We start from the raw sequence: 12595 nt of genomic DNA on the forward strand, positions 1-12595 counted from the left end.
CCTTATGAATTAGTAGAAGAGGTTCTCAAGATACTAGACATTATGGGGTGACTTCGGTAGAGAAAATGGAGCTAGCCGCTTACCAATTGAAGCGTGTTGCTCAAGTTTGGTATACTCAATGAAAGAACAATAGGCCGGTAGGATCGGATCACGTAGATTGTGAAATGTTCAACTTGGCATTTCTTGCTAGGTATTTTCCCCAAGAATTGAAGGAAGATAAAGTTGAAGAGTTCATCAATCTTCATCAAGGGGCATGAGTGTGAAAGAATACTCCATAAAATTCACTCAGTTGTCCAAGTATGCTACATCTTCCGTGTCAAATCCGATGGATAAGATGAGTAGATTTTTGATGGATGTCTCTGACTCAATTGAAGAAGAATTTTGTGCGGCAATGCTTCATGATAACATGTATATATCACGCGTTATGGTGTATGATCAATAACTTGAAGAGTCAAGACTTAAGAAAAGGAATAGGAAAGTGAAAAGAGCTAGGACCGATGATGGGAATCCTTCCAAGAGTAGGTCCGATGAACAAGGTAAACCAATGTTCAAAAAAGGGACCTTCAACCAAGATTCTTCAAACACTCCTAGGGTGAACCAAGGGAAAGGTAGTGGGCCTCAATTTCCTAAGCTTTCTTGCACCAATTGTGGAAAGAAACACCACAGTAAGTCACTAACTGGTATGGATGGGTGCTATGGTTGTGGAAATAATGATCCTCAAGTGAAAAATTACCCTACACTTACAACAAAAGGAAGAGAGGCCAAGGAAGATTCTCTTAATGGTACTGTTCCCGTTCCTCCAAATTATGGTTGCTTTTCTGTGTTCCGGTCTAGAGAGGACAAAGGAGCCCTTCCAGATAAAGGCACTTGTATGTTGATAGTTCTTTATAGATGTCGATGTTTTATTAGGTTCCTATGCTATTTGTTAGATTTTGATGTTAGCCTTAATAGGGAATTTACTCCCAAGGGGGAGATCATATTCTTAGATAGAAAGGTTGGCGGAACTTCCAGTATCTTCATCCCTTTCTTCTATTCCTATTCTAGTTTTAGACAAAGAGTTCCTTGTGACTTGTTTCATGTTTTGGAGTCATGTGTTATTTATTTGTTTCCATGATCTCCTTATTTTATGCATGCTCTTGATGAAATTCATGTTTACTAAGAAAATGAGTTTTCACCATTTCGGTGTTCCTCATGTTCTTATGCATTTAGTATGAGTTGTCTATATATAAGATAAATTGTTAAACATGCCCTAATGTGCTTTTTAGAATAATTGCATAATTGGCCTCATGTTATTGTGACAAGCATGTTTTGAGTTGCAGAAGGTAGTTCCTCCTATGAATGCTGAAATGTTGAGTTCATGCATAATGGGTTGTTAGATGTAGTTCCTGCTTCCTTGTGTTGCATTGAGTATATTGAGATGGAATTGATGTATCCTCCTTTGAGTTGTGCATTACTTAGATGTTTCATGCATGATGCGCTGCTAGTCTTGAGTCATTAATTCCATTAAGTGTTTGGATCGTCATTCGAGGATGAATGTTCCCAAGGGGAAGATAATGTAACACCCAGAAAACTAGTAGGTGAAACTAGAGCCTTACGTGAGAGTTTTAGATTTTGATTTGTGGGTTAAGGTTGTAAAATTGATTCCCGTACTTAGGATGAGGTGTTTAACGGTTAAACATCAAGGTATGACCCCCCAAAAACCAACCAAGGGTCCTTGGGGAGGGCCCTAAAGCCTAACCCCCAAAACTACCCAAAGCTGCCCAAAAAGGGCCACCTACAGATGGCATCTACGGCCAGTAGGTGGACCCATGCACCGTAGGTGGATGTCGTGGGGGAAGGCCCTTGAAATAAGCTCCGGTCCATGGACCTACGGACTTACAGAACGGCCAATATATAGGTCCATTCATGGACCGTAGGTCCTAGGTCGTGGGTCACACCTTTGTTGATGTCCAATTCGGCCAAGTTAAGGGGTAGCTTAGGTAATTCCTAATTAAATTAGTTTAATGTAGAGTCGTTTTATATTGTTTATTTAGACCTATATAGAATTTTTAATCCTTTAACCACCTCATATATTACATAATTCCCAAACCCAATATCATAACCAAGTTAACCTTCTCCAAAAATCATCTCTCTAAAAAATCCATAGAAGAAGAAGAAGAATAAGACTATCAACTTTAGTCTTGAAGAAGGGGGCTTTTTCACACGATTTTTTGGATTTCTTCACCTAAGGTATGGTAGTCTTTGAATCATGGAATGCTTTCATCCATGAAGTCCTCAAACTCTCAATTTCAAAGTAGAAAAGTCTCCAAAACCGAGGGTTTTCACTCCAACTCATGGATTCTTTCTAAAAACGTTTTAAATGATTTAATATCTTATATTATGATTGAATTGCTGTTTTATGATGGTTTTAAGATAAAATCTCCCATGAATCCATGAATTCCCCATAACCCTAATTTATACCTTAGTGATGTGCGTGAATTCTAGTAAGGTGAATACTATGAAATTATTCTTGTAGTAGTTTAGTTATTTTAATCATGTTATTATACATTCCTAATGTAGTTTTTCTAGGTGTGTTGGTGAATTATGATTCATGTCCCTTGAAGGGCAAATTGTGAGAGTTTTGTATAAACATCATGTTTGTGTACATGCTTTGTGAATATTTTGAAAGTAATGTGATCATGACTATAATGCAATTGTCGTGTTGTTTAAAGTCTATTCTCAATGATACACCTGTGAATGATGATTACATGTTGTAAAAGGTTTTCTCAATGTATAATATACCTTGCATTGGTAAGCTTAGCGCATCCTCTTCAAGTGTAATTAAAAGTGATCTTGATTGATATACCTTTAGTTGGTAGGGTTAGGGCATATTCTTCTGGGGTAACTAAAAGTATCTTGACTTAATGAACCTTGAATCGGTAGGCTAATGAGACCCCATTCATAAATGACTAATGAAGTATTCTAAGGCTTTGTCTTGAATAGATAGGCCAATGGCATTCCTTTCTAGATGAGTCAATGAACTATTGTAATTATGAACCTTGAATCAGTAGGCCTAAGGAATTCCTTTCATGAGTGACTAATAATGAACCTTGAATTGATAGGCCAATGGTACCCCTTTCATGAGGATTCAATGAGTTATCCTAATAATGTGCCTTGCATAGATAGGCCAGTGGCATTCCTTTCATGTGTCTAATAATGTTCCTTGAGTCAGTAGGACAATGGCATCTCTCTCATGTGTAATAATGCTAAAAGTGAATGAACTACTCCATGGGAATTTAATGTTTAGCATCGAGTGGATATTGTGGGGTGGAAGCTATCCCTATGTTAGGCCCGGTTTCTAGTAACAACCTCCTTATGCCATAACTATGTGCCCACATAGGACATTATCTTGTGGATCCACCTAAACTAAAATATTACCGATTCTACCTTAGGCAAGTAGACCAACTCTTTTCGGTGTGGGACATGACACCGGATTCCATGATTTGCTCACATGGTCTATGTCGGTTAAGGATTATTCCCGTCATGTGAGTTATGTACTATGGTTACTCAAGAAGTTCTATGAAGTGTGGGTGGGGGTATGGGATTTTACCCATGCTTTGAAAGAGTAGGCTTTGAGAGTGGTTATGGTGTGTTCCTTGAATGTCATAATGTCTAATGAAATGAATATGCTTATATTGAAGCTATTAAGAATATTGACATAAAAACTAAATGAAAGGATGATTGCTTAACTTTTATTGTTGTTACAAGTTGATTTCATGCATATGACTTGTTAAATGTGAATGTTTCTTGTCTATCAGTATTAACTAAAGATGGGATTAAAGAATGGTAAGCATGACTATTGTGGCCTCAAACGGATAATTAGTATGAGTCGTATTATGGGATGTCCTTCATACATTGCACAAGTATTACTTAGGGGTACCTAAGAGATGGTTCTATTATGTTATAATGATTTATAAGTTGAATATGCTTGTGACTTATGCTTTATACTAAATTTCATGATGTTTCTCAAACTTGGAATAAAGCATGGTTTTCAACTAAAATGTCATTTTTAGCATGTTTTCAAGGATTTTTATGTATGGCAATCATACTTTATGCATTTTTCTACTAACCCATATATCATCTATATTTTTCTACAAAGTGTAGGTTCTGGTGTTTGAGGTGATAAGGATTTGAGGATGTATGAGTCATTAGTAGTTTCCACTCTTGTCAGTTTATGTTTTAGACATTGTTCAAGGGTTGTGACTCTATTGTTGATTCAAAGATTGTATTAGATGTCTAATGGAGACCAATTACATTTCCGCCTTCTTTTATAAAAGACTTCCATTGTATGGATAAAAGTTTTTAAATTTTGCATCATTTATTATTTTTTATGTTATGATATGCTATGACGCTTGTATGAGACTCTTCTGAGTCTTGTACGTCGTGTCACATCTAGGGTTAGCCCTTAGGTTTTTACAAACATGGTATCCGAGCACAAGATTTCGAATGATTTTAGGATGATGTGTCATAAGCCACGTGTAGTAGAGTCTTGTTCATGAGTGTGAAGCATGCCACATTTATGAATGAAAGGGTATAAGATGCTAGGAAATTTCACTTTCTTCATTACTCTTAAGTTGTGCCTTTGAGTTTAACTCTAAGAGTCCCTCTCCCAACCCTTCTCTTATGTCTTCAGGATATAAATACACGAAGGTCTAACGCAAGAAGGATCGAAGAGGAGAATGTGAATGAGGGAGTTCCTCCCCAAGGTCCTCAAGCTCCTCAAGTTCTGATTGATTTGGCGGCTATAATGGACATGGAGGTTAGGTCGCCTTGTGACTTATGCTTTTATACTGAAGTTCATGATGTTTCTCAAACTTTGCATAAAGCATGGTTTTCAACTAGAATGTCCTTTTTAGCATGTTTTCAAGGATTTTTATGCATGGCTATCATACTTCGTGCATTTTTGTACTAACCGATATATCTTCTACATTTTTCTACAAAGTGTAGGTTTCAGTGTTTGAGGTGATCTTCTTTTGATACAAGCTTGAATCGACTATTCTCCTAGATTGTGCTGAGTCCTCAAGATTCAAGGACATATGAGTCATTAGTAGTTTTATTTCTTGTCATTTTATGTTTCGGACATTGTTAAAGGGTTGTGACCCTATTGTTGATTCAAAAATTGTATTAGATGGCTAATTGAGACATGTTAGACTTCCGCTTGCTTTTATAAAAGACTTCTATTGTATGGAAAAAAGTTTTAAAATTCCGCATCATTTTTTATATCGTATGTTATGATATGCTATGAGGATTGTATGAGGCTCTTTGGAGTCTTGTACGCCGTGTCATATCTAGGTGGTAGCCCTAGGGTCGTTACAATATTGTTTCTGGAGGATTATTAATAAAGAAAACTTATACCGATGTGATAACTATACGTGATAGGGTTAAAAACAGCAGGGCTTGGCATATTAGGGACTTTGAAATCATTAAAAAGAGAAAAAGAACGTGATCGAGATATGGATCATTTAAAGAGTTTGATGGATATTCTCTCTAATTAGAAAGGCTCATCTCGGTTGCTATGAACAGACCAATGGTGAATGAAATTGGGCCAGAATACTTTTTGGGTATTGATTAAAAATATTTAGGGTAAGATACTCTTAGGCAGAAATCTGGGGTAGGTGAGGTAAAAGACCATTCGAGAATCGATGGGGTGATATGTCTAGGTATAAGACCATCCGGGACATGTTGATCCAATGGATAATCAGAGATGGATTCCATAATAAGTTCTTGAGGTTGGACCAAGGCTTTATGACATTGTATGAGTATCAAATAAGGTTTCATAAGCACTGTCGTGAGTCTATGATGATATTGCTTACTAAGAAGAAGAGGGTTTGTTGTTGTAATACCATGTATCCATAGTTGTAGTAGGAAGCTAAAAGGTTGTTAAAAAGTTGTTGGTGTTAATTTGGGTGATACCCTCTATGGATCGGTAAAAGTTGGTTGTAGAAATTGAGATGATTAAATTGAAAATGTCAAGTCCCAGAAGAGTTCCTATGGACCAATAGGATGGTCCAAAAAAAGTTATAAGGCCCATAAGAATTGTTCCTAGAAAGGTTCAAGACTTGGTGAAATCTCAATAGATATAGGTTCAATGGATGGGTTTACGGACTGTACAAATCCCTACGGTACGTAGCCTAGAGCTCCTATGAAGGAGGTGGGACTTAAGGGAATTTTGAACATGGGTTCCACGTAAAGGACCTACAAGTCGTAGAAAGGTCTATGGAATGTAGACCTTGGCCGTGGAATTTACAAGAAAATTAAAGTCCCAGAAGTCTTTCTATGGTTGATGAGTACGGTCCGTAGAAGTTTATACGGACCATATATAATGTCCATAGAAGTGGTTCAACAGCTTTTAAGTAGGGTTAGTTTTGTCTTTTCCCACCCTTTCAAACACTAACCCCGAATTTTTCACAACAAATTAAGGATCTAAACAATACCGTTCGACCCTAACACCCCCATAATCACTCCCAAGATATAGACTAAGGATCCAAGAGGAGAAAGCTAGTTTTTTCAAGCATACGTCATGTTTCTCCAATAACTTTGTTTTTCAAGGTATGTAAGGCTTCATAGTGTTGGAATAAGTTCATCCTCACTCCCTATATCTAAATTCAGTTAGTAAAGAGAATAATCTAGGATTCTACCCAAAGTTCTATGAGTTTCCACATTGGGTTATGTTCATTTGTCGAGTTTAGATTCTTGAGAATTGTGATAATGCTACTTTATACATTTGATATTTTGAGTTCTTGTTGATGGTAAATATTATCATGTGAACAATAGTTATTGACTTTTCTTGAAAGCTTTTGTATGAATATTCCTATTCATTGACTTTCAAAATATAAAGTGAGTCCAAGTAGAAGCTTTAAAATATCTTTTCATAATCATTTAAGGAAAAATAATGGTTCAAAATGTATTATTTTATACTTAGAAAGAAAGTACTATTTCAAATAAAACATATACAAATTTCAGAAGCATTTCAGATAGATAAAGTAAAGTTCAATTACTCATCATAGAGGGTCTTGTGAGTATCAACTCAACCTAGAGAGTACCTTTATATAAGCATATATAATAATATTTTGGGAGTGATATTGAGCAGAGATTGGGTAAGAATTCAAATGACTCAAACCCCATAAACTACGTCTGTTACGACCCGACTTCCTGAGTCATGTTGGCACCTACTATATCCCATCGTAAGTAAGCCAACATGTACCCAGAACGACCAGTAATGAGTAAAAGGGTAGAACTAACTGTAAAATAACACTAACAGCAAGAAAAGATAGAAACAAAGCAAGAAAATATACTATATACAATAGAAACCCTCAAAAAAGCCTGGAAGTCATATACAATACCAACACTAAGCACAATACTCATCATGAGTTATACACAAGACATCTATATTGAACACATTTGATCCTCTAATCATTATCAATGAAAACTCAAGGATTTCCAAAACTTATGGGGAAAATGAAAATGGAGAGGCATAAAATGAGCTACTAAACCATCAAACAACTAAAATAAAACCAAAAATAACAAGCTACTACAATTATCCAAAAGTATAACTGAAAGTAACAAAATACAATAAAAAATGGAATATTGGAACAAGTTCCCTCAGCCCGACCAAAATTAAAACAATAGTGTCTTCAATGCAAAATAAGAGAAATAATGGCCCAGACCTACCTCTCCTACAGATATCAAGAGTTTATTGGGTTTGTCTGACTATTACGGAAGGTTCGTGGAAGGATTTTCATCCATAGCCTCTCCATTGGCTAAGTTGACTCAGAAAAATGTCAAATTTCAGTTGTCAGATGATTATGAGAAAAGCTTTGCAGAACTGAAAACTAAGTGGACTACAACTGTTGTTTTGGATCTACCAAAGGGCTCAGACGGTTATGTGATTTATTGTGATGCATCCATGGTCTGCCTAGGTTGTGTGTTGAAGCAGCAAGATAAGGTTATAACATTTGTTTCTAGACAACATAAGGTGATCTTGCAGCAGAGGTGATTGCACTTAAGATTTGGAGATATTACTTGTATGGTGTTCACGTAGATGTGTTCACACACCATAAAAGCCTTCAGTATGTGTTCACCCAGAAAGAGTTGAATATTTGCTAGAGATGGCTTAAGTTCCTCAAGGATTTTGACATGAGTGTGCATTACCATCCTGGTAAGGCCAATGTAGTAGCAGATGCCCTTAGCAAAAGATCTATGGGTAGTTTACCACATGTTGCGGATGAAAGAAAAGAGCTAGCAAAGGATGTTCACAGGCTTTCTAGGTTGGGAGTACGCCTTATGAGCATATCAAATGGTGGTGTAACAGTTCAGAATGGATCAAGAATATTACTTCAATTAAAGGATGCAGTACATCAACAAAGAGCTGAGGTATTCTCCCAATGGGGAGATGCTGTGCTTTGCTATCACAGTCGATTATATGTTTCTAATGTGGACGAGTTGAGAGAGCATATTCTTGAAAAAGCCCATAACTCTAAATATTCTATTCATCTGGGAGCCACTAAGATGTACTGTGATCTGCGGGAAGTCTTTTGGTGGAATGGCATGAACAGGGATATAGCAACTTTTGTGGCTAAGTGCCCCAGTTGTCAACAAGTGAAGGTAGAACATAAGAAACCAACGGGTATGACTCAAGAGATCAATATTTCTACTTGGATATGGGAAGTGATCAACATGGACATCATTACAAGTTTACCTCATACTCACAGACATCATGACCTCATTTGGGTGATTGTCGACAGAGTTACTAAGTCTGCACGCTTTTTGGCAGTCAAGATTATAGATTCGACGGAGGACTACGCCAAGATTTACATCAACAAGATAGTCAGGTTGCATGGGGTTCCTTTGTCTATCATCTCAGATAGAGGTCTTCAGTTTACCTCTCATTTCTGAAAGCCATTTCAGAAAAGTCTTGGTACCCAGGTTAATCAAAGCATAGCATTTCATCCACAGATGGATAGTCATGCAGAGCATACTATTCAGACCTTAGAGGATATGTTGAGAGTTTGTGTGTTTGACTTCAAGGGTATTTGGGGTGATCAAATTCCTCTTATAGAGTTCACGTACAATAATAGTTATCATTGTAGCATTCAGATGACCCCTTATGAGGCATTATATGTGCGTAGATGTAGATCTCCAGTTGGTTGGTTTGAAGTAGGTAAAACAACCTTGATGGGCCAGATTCAGTTCATGATTCTATGGAGAAAGTGCAACTCATTAGAGAAAGACTTAAGACAGCCCAGAGTCGCCAGAAGTCCTATGCATATGAAAAGAGAAGGGAATTAGAGTTCCAAGTTGATGATTGGGTTTTTCTAAAAGTGTCACCTATATAGGGGGTGATGAGATTTGGCTAGAAAGGGAAGCTCAGTCCTAGATTTGTAGGCCTTTATAAGATCCTTAAAAGGATTGATAAAGTGTCTTATGAGTTAGAGTTGCCAGCAGAATTAGCAGCAATGCATCCGGTCTTTCACGTTTCGCTAATGAAGAAGTGTGTGGGTGATCCTGCATACATAGTTCCACTAGAGAGCGTGACTTTGAATGATAGTCTCTCTTATAAGGATGTACTAGTTGAGATTCTTGACTATCAGGTTAGGAGGTTGAGAAACAAAAAAGTCGCGTCAATTAAGGTTTTGTGGAGGAGTTAGTCCATAGAGGGAGCAACTTGGGAAGCAGAAGCAGCCATGAAGCCAAGTATCATCGTCTCTTTCCTTCCTATTCAACTCCAACTTGAGGTAATAGTTCCTCTCTAGTTTGGTCTTTGCTTATGCTTTGGACCACTAAACTACGTTGTTTAAACCCTAAACTATGTAATTTAGGTCAATTTTAGTGTTGAAATATACGAGAACTTACCTAAGTCAGACCATTCATCAAAACATAGAAAAATTAGAGCGTACGAGGAGAAAGAGGTCAAGAACCTTAGTTCAAGAATGCAATAAGATTTCATTAGTTCTAGCCCCAAAATCGATAGATTTCTCCGTGGAATTTGCCACCAAGTAGGTAGGATTACACTAGTGGGTTCCTTTCGCCCATTAGGTCCCAAGATTTCAGTCAGACTCTTGATTCCCTTGATATTATTTAGACCTAGGGTTTCTTTAATGCTATAAATTGTTGGGTCTTATCTTTTAAAATGATCCAAATTTGATTACCATGTTGTTTCTTAGTTTCTTGCATGAAAATCAGAACCCTAACTATGAAGTTCATTTAGTTCACAAATTGAACATGCTAGGCCAGTTATTTCAGTTATATACATGCTTCAATTTTACGAATGTCATATTATCAGATATAATTCTTGCATTCTCAGAGTTTGCATTTCAGAAGATCGAGCTATCCAGTATTACAAAATTCAGTCATAAATATGTTAATTTCACTATCAATTGGGAGTAGCTTAATACCGATTGGACTAGGGTTCTAGTGCAGCCTTATAGTCCCAAAACTACATGCTCCGTAGGTTGTAAGTCCCCTTTGTGGGCATAATTTTAGTGATACCTCCAGTCATGCCTTTATACCTCGTGAAGGGTATATTGGGTCCTCTCGATTGGGCGTATACATCGGACTCCATATTTAGCTTATGTAGTTTTATGTCGGTTATTAGTAGCTCTCACAGTATAGTAAGATTCTACTGCATTGACCATGTTATATGTTATAGTTGAGTATTCAAACTCAATATATCATGTACTTGGTCATTGCATTCAGTTAGCTCAGTATTCAGTATATCTCAGTATTTATGTAATATTCAGATTATATCATTGTTATTATTTCTTTATTCGGTTATGATTATTATTCAGCTTTAGTCTATCCTTCATGCTCAGTACCTTTCAAGTACTAACACATACTCTATACTACATCTTCTCGTGATGTAGGTTCAGGTTCTCAATTTCCAGTTCACGCATAGATCGTTTCTTGATCTCCAGTTCAACAACATTAGTGGTGAGTCTTCATTCTTCGAGGACGAGTAATATGTTCTCTTTTCATTTTCAATCTTTTAGTTTTAGTTTTTCTAGACTTAGCTGGGGAATGTCCTAACACTTCAAGTTAGTAAAGGCTTATTTCAGACATAGTTAGTTTCAGCTTTTGTATTCATGTTTGACTTTTCAGTTGTGATTAAACTCTCAGTTTTCTTATATATTAAGATAGTATGGGTATTCCCCATCATTTCATTTTATGTTATGATTTAGCTTCCGTGTAGAATTATCATATTTCAGTTACCATAGTATGCTTACGTTATGCCAGCAGGGTTAGATTGGGGCACTAGTGGTTCTAGGTCCCGTGTCCACATCCAAGGGGTAGCCTCGTGGAGTGACAAATTGAGTTACTGTCAATCCTCCAATTCAGTGTTTGTTTCATTCAGCCTTATTACATATCGTACATTCAATGTACTAATGTCATTCAACATGCATCATTTTACGATGCAGATATAGGTATCCAGGATCATCAATAGGCACTTCATTAAGATATTATTATCGATTTGTCATCTTTCGATGAAACTTCCTTTCCTTTGGAAGGCTCTAGTGTTTTTCTTAGTAGTAGTAGTGTTTGAGGTGTCGTAGGTTTTGTCTTGACACATATCTTCAAACATTAAAAGCTTCTTAAATAGGCATGGTTAGAGAGTCTTATAGTAGTTTTTGCTTATGTGTTGGTAACTTTATTATCATATTCTTTAATTTATGCAATTTTAGATTAGTATTTGTTTAAAGTATTTTCTTCAGTCCATGATGGTATTGTATGCTTGAGTTAGTCTTCCTTAAATTTAATAAGAGTTTTTTTGTAAAAATAATATAATTGTCATGAGGCCTTAACATGAGGGTTAAAGTTACTATTTTGTAACTATCGGTAATAGTGAAGTTCAAGTTATGAAAATAATTTCTTGTAGAAATATTTCAAAGCAAGAGTACATACATAAGATCCAATGTGGTATAACTCCTTTACTTATCCCTTATATTTGGAAGTGTTTGTTTTTGTTAGAGATGATTTTTAAAAGGTAATTTAGGATTGTAGTAAATTAATTTTTATTTTCCTAATCAATTTGAGAAAAATATTTTTATCAATATTAGAGAAAAAAATTTGTTGCTCGGCGAAACTTTCAAAAAGTAAAAAGCCAATTATTAAGCTTAATTTTTAAAAACCATAACTACTATACTACACAAAAATCCTTGTTTTTTCTTTATAGCTTGACCAAACATCTCAACTCTCTAAATAAGTGTATTTGGTTTTCTAGAAAGATGATCAAAATGACTATCATTATCAATGAAAATTCATGTAATGTAACAACGTACCTTTGACTCGATTACTACATTGGTTTCTGGCTGAACATCTACTTTCATGTTTTCAAAACCTTCGAAGATATATCGTCTTACATCCCCAATAGATCGACACATACTACGTTTGCTCTCATGGAAGTAAAACTGCAATCAAAGATGAATTTCCTTAATTTTTATATAGAAATTACATTACAAATAAATTAAAATCACAATATTACCAAATAAATAATAATAAAAATCCCAAGAAACACGTTTGAAAATTTTTGATACATACAAAACAAATGATACCTTAATTA

This window comes from Solanum stenotomum, chromosome 5, assembly GCF_019186545.1.
Source record: "Solanum stenotomum isolate F172 chromosome 5, ASM1918654v1, whole genome shotgun sequence".
In the NCBI taxonomy this organism is placed as follows: Eukaryota; Viridiplantae; Streptophyta; class Magnoliopsida; order Solanales; family Solanaceae; genus Solanum; species Solanum stenotomum.